Source organism: Arachis stenosperma, chromosome 7 (assembly GCF_014773155.1).
Source record: "Arachis stenosperma cultivar V10309 chromosome 7, arast.V10309.gnm1.PFL2, whole genome shotgun sequence".
Lineage (NCBI taxonomy): Eukaryota > Viridiplantae > Streptophyta > Magnoliopsida > Fabales > Fabaceae > Arachis > Arachis stenosperma.
This window is the reverse complement of record NC_080383.1, coordinates 32,824,062-32,836,135: the sequence shown is the minus strand read 5'-3', so window position 1 is coordinate 32,836,135 and position 12,074 is coordinate 32,824,062. Positions and strand designations below refer to the sequence as shown.

At 39.9% G+C, this 12,074-nt stretch overlaps 1 non-coding gene across 1 annotated transcript; it reads left to right on the top strand.

The window, feature by feature from the left end:
• Positions 1–6,185: 6,185 nt before the first annotated feature.
• LOC130942983 (small nucleolar RNA R71) lies at positions 6,186–6,293 on the top strand. The gene has a single exon (XR_009071524.1). It is a non-coding gene; the product is annotated as a small nucleolar RNA R71 (small nucleolar RNA).
• The last annotated feature ends 5,781 nt before the right edge of the window (positions 6,294–12,074 follow it).

Sequence of the window (12,074 nt, the reverse complement as noted above, 5' to 3'; positions counted from 1 at the left end):
GCCGGAATAATATCCATCGATACTTTTGCGTCTGTCACTAACGCCTAGCTGCTAGGAGTTTGAAGCACGTCACAGTCATTCAGTCATTGAATCCTACTCAGAATACCACAGACAAGGTTAGACCTTCCGGATTCTCTTGAATGCCGCCATCAGTTCTTGCCTATACCACGAAGACTCTAATCTCATGGAATGGTTGGCTCGTTGTCAGGCGAGCACTCGGTTGTCAGGCGATCAACCATGCATCGTGCAATCAGGAATCCAAGAGATATTCACTAAGCCTCAGATGCTTGTAGAAACAAGAATGGTTGTCAGTCACCTTGTTCATGGGTGAGAATGGTGATGGCGTCAATCATCACCTTCATCATGTTGAAGAAACAAGTGATATCTTGGACAAAACAAGCGGAATTGAATGGAAGAACAATAGTATTGCATTAATACTCGAGGTACAGCAGAGCTCCACACCTTAATCTATGGTGTGTAGAAACTCCACCGTTGAAATACATAAGCATAAGGTCTAGGCATGGCCGAATGGCCAGCCTCCCAAAGGTCTAAGATAGCATAAACAAAGATAGCTACCAAAAGTCCTCGATGTTTCTATACAATAGTAAAAGGTCCTACTTATAGAAAAACTAGTACATAGATGAGTAAATGACAAAAAATCCACTTCCGGGCCCACTTGGTGTGTGCTTGGGCTGAGCAATGAAGCAATTTCGTGTAGAGACTCTCCTTGGAGTTAAACGCCAGCTTTTGTGCCAGTTTGGGGCGTTTAACTCCCAATTAGGTGCCAGTTCCGGCGTTTAACGCTGGAATTTCTTGAGGTGACTTTGAACGCCGGTTTGGGCCATCAAATCTTGGGCAAAGTATGGACTATATATATTGCTGGAAAGCCCAGGATGTCTACTTTCCAACGCCGTTGAGAGCGCGCCAATTGAGCTTCTGTAGCTCCAGAAAATCCACTTCGAGTGCAGGGAGATCAGAATCCAGCAGCATCTGCAGTCCTTTTGAGTCTCTGGATCAGATTTTTGCTCAGGTCCTCAATTTCAGCCAAAAATACCTGAAATCACAGAAAAACACACAAACTCATAGTAAAGTCCAGAAAAGTGAATTTTAACTAAAAACTAATAAAAATATACTAAAAACTAACTAAAAGATACTAAAAACATACTAAAAACAATGCCAAAAAACATACAAATTATCCGCTCATCACTTTCCTACTGTCTTCATCCAATCCTTCTTACTCCTTTCCATGGCAAGCTCGTGTAGGGTTTCACCGTTGTCAATGGCTACCTCCCATCCTCTCAGTGAAAGCGATTGGCATATGCCCTGTCACGGCATAGCGGAATTCAGCTGTCGGTTCTCGGTCAGGCCGGAATAATATCCATTGATACTTTTGCGTCTGTCACTAACGCCCCGCCTGCTAGGAGTTTGAAGCACGTCACAGTCATTCAATCATTGAATCCTACTCAGAATACCACAGACAAGGTTAGACCTTCCGGATTCTCTTGAATGCTGCCATCAGGTCCTGCCTATACCACGAAGATTCCGATTAAAGAATCCAAGAGATATTCACTAAAGCCTTGGTTGCTTGTAGAACAAAAGTGGTTGTCAGTCACCTTGTTCATATGTGAGAATGATGATGAGTGTCACGGATCATCACATTCATCAAGTTGAAGAACAAGTGATATCTTAGAACAAGAACAAGCGGAATTGAATGGAAGAACAATAGTAATTGCATTAATACTCGAGGTACAGCAGAGCTCCACACCTTAATCTATGGTGTGTAGAAACTCCACCGTTGAAAATACATAAGCATAAGGTCTAGGCATGGCCGTGAGGCCAGCCTCCCAATGATCAAAGAACAAGATGTCCAGAGATGAAAATACAATAGTAAAAGGTCCTATATATAGAGAACTAGTAGCCTAGGGTGTACAGAGATGAGTAAATGACATAAAAATCCACTTCCGGGCCCACTTGGTGTGTGCTTGGGCTGAGCAATGAAGCATTTTCGTGTAGAGACTCTCCTTGGAGTTAAACGCCAGCTTTTATGCCAGTTTGGGCGTTTAACTCCCATTTGGGTGCCAGTTCCAGCGTTTAACGCTGGGATTTTTTGAGGTGACTTTGAACGCCGGTTTGGGCCATAAAATCTTGAGCAAAGTATAGACTATCATATATTGCTGGAAAGCCCAGGATGTCTACTTTCCAACGCCGTTGAGAGCGCGCCAATTGGGCTTCTGTAGCTCCAGAAAATCCACTTCGAGTGCAGGGAGGTCAGAATCCAACAGCATCTGCAGTCCTTTTGAGTCTCTGGATCAGATTTTTGCTCAGATCCCTCAATTTCAGCCAGAAAACACCTGAAATCACAGAAAAACACACAAACTCATAGTAAATTCCAGAAAAGTGAATTTTAACTAAAAACTAATAAAAATATAATAAAAACTCAACTAAAACTACCAAAAACATACTAAAAACAATGCCAAAAAGCGTACAAATTATCCGCTCATCACAACACCAAACTTAAATTGTTGCTTGTCCTCAAGCAACTGAAAATCAAATAAGATAAAAAGAAGAGAATATACTATAGACTCCAAATTATCAATGAAACTAAGCTCCAAATTAGATGAGCGGGACTAGTAGCTTTTTGCCTCCGAACAGTTTTGGCATCTCACTTTATCCTTTGAAATTCAGAATGATTGGCTTCTTTAGGAACTCCGAATCCAGATAGTGTTATTGATTCTCCTAGTTAAGTATGATGATTCTTGAACACAGCTACTTATTGAGTCTTGGCCGTGGCCCAAAGCACTCTGTCTTCCAGTATTACCACCGGATACATACATGCCACAGACACATAATTGGGTGAACCTTTTCAGATTGTGACTCAGCTTTGCTAAAGTCCCCAATTAGAGGTGTCCAGGGTTCTTAAGCACACTCTTATTGCCTTGGATCACAACTTTATTTCTTTCTTTTTCTTCTTTTTCTCTTTCTCCCTTTTTTTCGTTTTTCTCCTTCTTTTTCTTTTTTTTTTTTTGTATTCACTGCTTTTTCTTGCTTCAAGAATCATTTTTATGATTTTTCAGATCCTCAGTAACATGTCTCCTTTTTCATCATTCTTTCAAGAGCCAACAATTTTAACATTCATGAACCACAAATTCAAAAGACATATGCACTGTTTAAGCATACATTCAGAAAACAACAAGTATTGTCACCACATCAAACTAATTAAGCTAGTTTTAAAGATGAATTTGAAATCCTGTACTTCTTGTTCTTTTGTGATAAAAAACAGTTTTCATTTAAGAAAGGTGATGGATTCATATTCATAGCTTTAAGGCATAGACACTAAGACACTAATGATCATAAGACACAAACATGGATAAACATAAAGCACTAAAATTCGAAAAACAGAAAAATAAAGAACAAGGAGATTAAAGAACGGGTCCACCTTAGTGATGGCGGCTCTTTCTTTCTCTTGAAGATCCTATGGAGTGCTTGAGCTCCTCAATGTCTCTTCCTTGTCTTTGTTGCTCCTCTCTCATGATCCTTTGATCTTCTCCAATTTCATGGAGGAGGATGGCATGTTCTTGGTGCTCCACCCTTAGTGTCCCATGTTGGAACTTAATTTTCCTAGGGAGGTGTTAATTTGCTCCCAGTAGTCTTGTGGAGGAAAGTGCATCCCTTGAGGTATCTCAGGGAATTCTTGATGAGAGGGGTCTCTTGTTTGCTCCATCTTCTTCTTAGTGATGGGCTTGAGGTCATGCCTTCTCAGTTGAACCGGCTTTGGATGCCATAAATGGTTATGGAAAAACAAAAAGCAATGCTTTTACCACACCAAACTTAAAAGGTTTGCTCGTCCTCGAGCAAAAGAAGAAAGAAGAGAGTAGAAGAAGAAGAAATGGAGGAGAGGGAGATGGCTTTGTGGTTAGGCCAAAAGGGGAAGAAGTAGTGGTTTGAATTTGGATGGTGAGGTAAGTGGGGTTTTATGGAGATGAGTGGTGAAGAGAGGGATGGGATTTGATAGGTGAGGGGTTTGTGGGGATCCTGTGGGGTCCACAGATCCTTAGGTGTCAAGGAAAAGTCATCCCTGCACCAAATGGCATCAAAAATCACGTTTTGAGCCAATTCTGGCGTTAAACGCCGGGCTGGTGCCCATTTCTGGCGTTTAACGCCAGGTTCTTGCCCTTTTCTGGCGTTTAACGCCAGTCTGGTGCCCCTTTCTGGCGTTAAACGCCCAGAATGGTGCCAGACTGGGCGTTAAACGCCCAACTGCTAGCCTCACTGGCGTTTAAACGCCAGTGAGTTCTTCCTCTAGGGTGTGCTGTTTTTCTTCCTGTTTTTCATTCTGTTTTTGCTTTTTCAATTGATTTTGTGACTTCTTATGATCATCAACCTACAAAAAAGATAAAATAACAAAAGGAAATAGTTAATTATAAAACATTGGGTTGCCTCCCAACAAGCGCTTCTTTAATGTCATTAGCTTGACAGAGGACTCTCATGGAGCCTCACAAAAGATCAGAGCAATATTGAAACCTCCCAACACCAAACTTAGAGTTTGAATGTGGGGGTTCAACACCAAACTTAGAGTTTGGTTGTGGCCTCCTAACACCAAACTTAGAGTTTGACTGTGGGGGCTCTGTTTGACTCTGATTTGAGAGAAGCTCTTCATGCTTCTTCTCCATGGTGATAGAGGGATATCCTTGAGCCTTAAACACAAAGGATTTTTCATTCACTTGAATGATCAATTCACCTCCATCAACATCAATCACAGCCTTTGCTGTGGCTAGGAAGGGTCTGCCAAGGATGACAGATTCATCCATGCACTTCCCAGTCTCTAGGACTATGAAATCAGTAGGAATGTAATGGTCTTCAACTTTCACCAAAACATCTTCTACAAGTCCATGAGCTTGTTTTCTTGAGTTGTCTGCCATCTCTAGTGAGATTCTTGCAGCTTGTACCTCAAAGATCCCTAGCTTCTCCATTACAGAGAGGGGTATGAGGTTTACACTAGACCCTAAGTCACACAAGGCCTTCTTGAAGGTCATGGTGCCTATGGTACAAGGTATTGAAAACTTCCCAGGATCCTGCCTCTTTTGAGGTAATTTCTGCCTAGACAAGTCATCCAGTTCTTTGGTGAGCAAAGGGGGTTCATTCTCCCAAGTCTCATTTCCAAATAACTTGTCATTTAGCTTCATGATTGCTCCAAGATATTTAGCAACTTGCTCTTCAGTGACATACTCATCCTCTTCAGAGGAAGAATACTCATCAGAGCTCATGAATGGCAGAAGTAATTCCAATGGAATCTCTATGGTCTCATTTTGAGCCTCAGATTCCCATGGTTCCTCATTGGGGAACTCATTGGAGGCCAGTGGACGTCCAGTGAGGCCTTCCTCAGTGGCGTTCACTGCCTCTTCTTCCTCCCTGAATTCGGCCATGTTAATGGCCTTGCACTCTCCTTTTGGATTTTCTTCAGTATTGCTTGGGAGAGTACTAGGAGAGAGTTCAGTGATTTTCTTGCTCAGCTGACCCACTTGTGCCTCCAAATTCCTAATGGAGGACCTTGTTTCAGTCATGAAACTTTGAGTGGTTTTGATTAGATCAGAGACCATGGTTGCTAAGTCAGAGGGGTTCTGCTTAGAATTCTCTGTCTGTTGCTGAGAAGATGATGGAAAAGGCTTGCCATTGCTAAACCTGTTTCTTCCACCATTATTATTATTATTGAAACCTTGTTGAGGTCTCTCTTGATTCTTCCATGAGAAATTTGGGTGATTTCTCCATGAAGAATTATAGGTGTTTCCATAGGGTTCTCCTAGGTAATTCACCTCTTCCATTGAAGGGTTCTCAGGATCATAAGCTTCTTCCTCAGATGAAGCATCCTTAGTACTGCTTGGTACATTTTGCATTCTAGACAGACTTTGAGAAATCAAATTGACTTGTTGAGTCAATATCTTATTCTGAGCCAGAATGGCATTCAGAGTATCAATCTCAAGAACTCCTTTCTTCTGACTAGTCCCATTGTTCACAGGATTCCTTTCAGAAGTGTACATGAATTGGTTATTTGCAACCATTTCAATTAGCTCTTGAGCCTCTGTAGGCGTCTTCTTCAGATGAAGAGATCCTCCAGCAGAGCTATCCAAAGACATTTTGGATAGTTCAGAGAGACCATCATAGAAAACACCTATGATGCTCCATTCAGAAAGCATGTCTGAGGGACATTTTCTGATTAATTGTTTGTATCTTTCCCAAGCTTCATAGAGGGATTCTCCATCCTTCTGTCTAAAGGTTTGGACTTCCACTCTAAGCTTACTCCATTTTTGAGGTGGAAAGAACTTTGCCAAGAAGGCATTGACTAGCTTTTCCCAAGAGTCCAGGCTATCTTTAGGTTGTGAGTCCAACCATGTCCTAGCTCTGTCTCTTACAGCAAAAGGGAATAGCATCAGTCTGTAGACCTCAGGGTCAACCCCATTAGTCTTGACTATGTCACAGATTTGCAAGAATTCAGCTAAAAACTGATGAGGATCTTCCAATGGAAGTCCATGGAACTTGCAATTCTGTTGCATTAGAGAAACTAATTGAGGCTTAAGCTCAAAGTTTGTTTGCTCCAATGGCAGGGATAGAGATGCTTCTCCCATAGAAGTCGGGAGTAGGTGCAGTAAAGTCACCCAGCACCTTCCTTGCATTGTTGGCATTGTTGTTTCCGGCTGCCATGTGTTCTTCTTCTTTGAAGAATTCGGTCAGGTCCTCTAAAGAGAGTTGTGCTTTGGCTTCTCTAAGCTTTCTCTTCAAGGTCCCTTCAGGTTCAGGGTCAGCTTCAACAAGAATGCCTTTGTCTTTGTTCCTGCTCATATGAAAGAGAAGAGAACAAGAAAATGTGGAATCCTCTATGTCACAGTATAGAGATTCCTTGAGGTGTCAGAGGAGAAAAAATAGAAGGCAGAAGTAGAAAATTCGAACTCATCTATGGAGATAGAGTTCGAATTTTGCATTAAGAAGTAGTGTTAGTCATAAATAGAAGGATGTGAGGAGAGAGGAAGAAGTTTTCGAAAATTAAGTTAAAAGATTTTGAAAACATTTTGAAAAACACTTAATTGATTTTCGAAAATAAGAGTGGAAAAGAAATCAAGTGATTTTTGAAAAAGATTTTGAAACTAGAAATCAAAAAGATTTGATTGAAAACTATTTTGAAAAAGATGTGATTAAAAAGATTTGATTGAAAAGTTATGGTTTTAAAGAGATATGATTGAAAAGATATGATTTGAAAACAATTTTAAAAAGATTTGATTTTAAAAATTAATGACTTGCCTAACAAGAAAAGATATGATTCAAACATTAAACCTTTCTCAACAGAAAAGGCAACATACTTAAAATGTTCAATCAAATCATTAATTGTTAGTAAGTATCTTTGAAAAAGGAAAGAAATTGATTTTGAAAACATTTGATTGAAAAGATATGATTTGAAAAAGATTTGATTTTAAAAAAACTTTGAAAACTTGAAAAAAAATTGATTTGAAAACAAAATCCTCCCCCTTGTGCCATCCTGGCGTTAAACGCCCAGAATGGTGCACATTCTGGCGTTTAACGCCCAAACTACTACCCTTTTGGGCGTTAAACGCCCAGCCAGGCACCCTGGCTGGCGTTTAAACGCCAGTCTGTCTTCTTCACTGGGCATTTTTGAATGCCCAGCTTTTTCTGTGTGATTCCTCTGCAGTATGTTCTGAATCTTCAACTCTCTGTATTATTGACTTGAAAAGACACAATTTAAAAATATTTTTGGATTTTTAATAATAAGGAATAATCAAAATGCAACTAAAATCAAATAATAATGCATGCAAGACACCAAACTTAGCAGTTTGTATATCATTGACACTAATAAAATGAGAATGCATATAACAAAACACTCGAGTCAATAGAATTCAAAGATCAAAACAAGGAAATCATCAAGAACAACTTGAAGATCAATGAGGACACATGCATGAATGCAATAAGAACAGAAATATGCAATTGATACTAAACTTAAGATGAGACTCTAGACTCAAACAAGACATATTTTTGGATTTTATGATTTTGTAATTTTTTTTTTCGAAAATTAAGTGAAAAGGAAAATAAAGGTATCAAAATTCTTAATGAGAATTCCAGGAATCATGCAATGTTAGTCTAAAGCTTTAGTCTAAAGGAATTAGACATGGCCGGCCAAGCTTCAGCAGGACACTGCATTCAAGAGCTAAATTGATGAGAATCAATCAGCCTTGGTGATGATAAGAACATCACCTTGAAACACTAGAATTCATTCTTAAGAACTCTGAAGAAAAATACCTAATCTAAGCAACAAAATGAACCGTCAGTTGTCCATACTCGAACAATCCCCGGCAACGGCGCCAAAAACTTGGTGCGCGAAATTGTGATCACTACAACTTCGCACAACTAACCAGCAAGTGCACTGGGTCGTCCAAGTAATACCTTACGCGAGTAAGGGTCGATCCCACGGAGATTGTTGGTATGAAGCAAGCTATGGTCATCTTGTAAATCTTAGTCAGGCAGACTCAAATGGATATGGTGGTGAACGAAAATAACATAAAAGATAAAGATAGTGATACTTATGTAATTCATTGGTAGGAACTTCAGATAAGCCTATGAAGATGCTTTTCCCTTCCGTCTCTTTGCTTTCCTACTGTCTTCATCCAATCCTTCTTACTCCTTTCCATGGCAAGCTCGTGTAGGGTTTCACCGTTGTCAATGGCTACCTCCCATCCTCTCAGTGAAAGCGATTGGCATATGCCCTGTCACGGCATAGCGGAATTCAGCTGTCGGTTCTCGGTCAGGCCGGAATAATATCCATTGATACTTTTGCGTCTGTCACTAACGCCCCGCCTGCTAGGAGTTTGAAGCACGTCACAGTCATTCAATCATTGAATCCTACTCAGAATACCACAGACAAGGTTAGACCTTCCGGATTCTCTTGAATGCTGCCATCAGGTCCTGCCTATACCACGAAGATTCCGATTAAAGAATCCAAGAGATATTCACTAAAGCCTTGGTTGCTTGTAGAACAAAAGTGGTTGTCAGTCACCTTGTTCATAAGTGAGAATGATGATGAGTGTCACGGATCATCACATTCATCAAGTTGAAGAACAAGTGATATCTTAGAACAAGAACAAGCGGAATTGAATGGAAGAACAATAGTAATTGCATTAATACTCGAGGTACAGCAGAGCTCCACACCTTAATCTATGGTGTGTAGAAACTCCACCGTTGAAAATACATAAGCATAAGGTCTAGGCATGGCCGTGAGGCCAGCCTCCCAATGATCTAAGAACTAGATGTCCAGAGATGAAAATACAATAGTAAAAGGTCCTATATATAGAGAACTAGTAGCCTAGGGTGTACAGAGATGAGTAAATGACATAAAAATCCACTTCCAGGCCCACTTGGTGTGTGCTTGGGCTGAACAATGAAGCATTTTCATGTAGAGACTCTCCTTGGAGTTAAACGCCAGCTTTTATGCCAGTTTGGGCGTTTAACTCCCATTTGGGTGCCAGTTCCAGCGTTTAACGCTGGGATTTCTTGAGGTGACTTCGAACGCCGGTTTGGGCCATCAAATCTTGGGCAAAGTATGGACTATCATATATTGCTGGAAAGCCCAGGATGTCTACTTTCTAACGCCGTTTAGAGCGCGCCAATTGGGCTTCTGTAGCTCCAGAAAATCCACTTCGAGTGCAGGGAGGTCAGAATCCAACAGCATCTGCAGTCCTTTTGAGTCTCTGGATCAGATTTTTGCTCAGATCCCTCAATTTCAGCCAGAAAATACCTGAAATCACAGAAAAACACACAAACTCATAGTAAAGTCCAGAAAAGTGAATTTTAACTAAAAACTAATAAAAATATAATAAAAACTCAACTAAAACTACCAAAAACATACTAAAAATAATGCCAAAAAGCGTACAAATTATCCGCTCATCAAGCATCATGATTGGAGAAGAAGTAGAAGTTCATGAGGTTATAGCCCAAGAACTTTATAAGGTGGCAGACAAGTCCTCTACCTTGGCAAGGTTAGCCTTTCCTCATCTCATTTGTCACCTCTGTTATTCAGTTGGAGTTGACATAGAGGGAGACATCCCCATTGATGAGGACAAATCCATCACTAAGAAAAGGATGGAACAAACAAGAGATCCCACTCATCATGAAATCCCTGAGATGCCTCAAGGGATGCACTTTCCTCCACAAAACTATTGGGAGCAAATCAACACCTCCCTAGGAGAATTGAGTTCTAACATGGGACAACTAAGGGTGGAGCACCAAGAACATTCCATCCTCCTCCATGAAATTAAAGAAGATCAAAGAATCATGAGAGAGGAGCAACAAGGGCAAGGAAGAGACATTGAGGAGCTCAAGCACTCCATAAGATCTTCAAGAGGAAGAACAAGTCGCCATCACTAAGGTGGACCTGTTCTTTAATCTCTTTGTTCTTTATTTTTCTGTTTTTCGAAAATTATGCTTTATGTTTTATTTATGTTTGTGTCTTATGATCATTAGTGTCTTAGTGTCTATGACTTAAAGTTATGAATGTCCTATGAATCCATCACCTTTCTTAAATGAAAAATGTTCTTAATTAAAAAAGAGAAGAATTGCATGAATTTCGAATTTTATAACAGATTAATTATTTTGATGTGGTGGCAATACTTTTGACTTCTGAATGTATGCTTGAACAGTGCATGTCTTTTGAATTTGTTGTTCATGAATGTTAAAATTGTTGGCTCTTGAAAGAATGATGAAAAAGGAAACATGTTACTGAGGATATGAAAAATCATAAAAATGATTCTTGAAGCAAGAAAAAGCAGTGAACACAAAAAAAAAGAGAAGAAGCGAAAAAAAAACGAAAAAAAAAGAAGAGAAGAAAGAAAAGGAAAGTTGTGATCCAAGGCAAAAAGAGTGTGCTTAAGAACCCTGGACACCTCTAATTGGGGACTCTATCAAAGCTGAGTCACAATCTGAAAAGGTTCACCCAATTATGTGTCTGTGGCATGTATGTATCCGGTGGTAATACTGGAAGACAGAGTGCTTTGGGCCACGGCCAAGACTCATAAAGTAGCTGTGTTCAAGAATCATCATACTTAACTAGGAGAATCAATAACACTATCTGGATTCTGAGTTCCTATAGAAGCCAATCATTCTGAATTTCAAAGGATAAAGTGAGATGCCAAAACTGTTCAGAGGCAAAAAGCTAAAAGCCCCGCTCATCTAATTAATACTGATCTTCATAGATGTTTTTGGAATTCATTGCATATTCTCTTCTCTTTATCTTATTTGATTTTCAGTTGCTTGGGGACAAGCAACAATTTAAGTTTGGTGTTGTGATGAGCAGATAATTTATACGCTTTTTGGCATTGTTTTTAGTATGTTTCTAGTAGGATTTAGTTAGTTTTTAGTATATTTTTATTAGTTTTTAGTTAAAATTCACTTTTCTGGACTTTACTATGAGTTTGTGTGTTTTTCTGTGATTTTAGGTATTTTCTGGCTGAAATTGAGGGACCTAAGCAAAAATCTGATTCAGAGACTGAAAAGGACTACAGATGCTGTTGGATTCTGACCTCCCTGCACTCGAAGTGGATTTTCTGGAGCTACAGAAATTCAATTGGCGCGCTCTCAATGGCGTTGGAAAGTAGACATCCTGGGCTTTCCATAAATGTATAATAGTCCATACTTTTCCCGAGATTTGATGGCCCAAACTGGCGTTCCAAATCAGCTCAAAACTGCCCGGCGTTAAACGCCGGAACTGGCACAAGAATGGGAGTTAAACGCCCAAACTGGCACAAAAGCTGGCGTTTAACTCCAAGAGAAGTCTCTACACGAAAATGCTTCAATGCTCAGCCCAAGCACACACCAAGTGGGCCCGGAAGTGGATTTTTATGTCATTTACTCATTTCTGTAAACCCTAGGCTACTAGTTCTCTACAAATAGGACCTTTTACTATTGTATTTTCATCTTTAGATCTTTGAATCTTTGGATCCTTGATCATTTGGAATCTTTTGATCATGTTTTGGAGGTTGGCCTCACGGCCATGCCTAGACCTTGTTCTTATGTATTTTCAA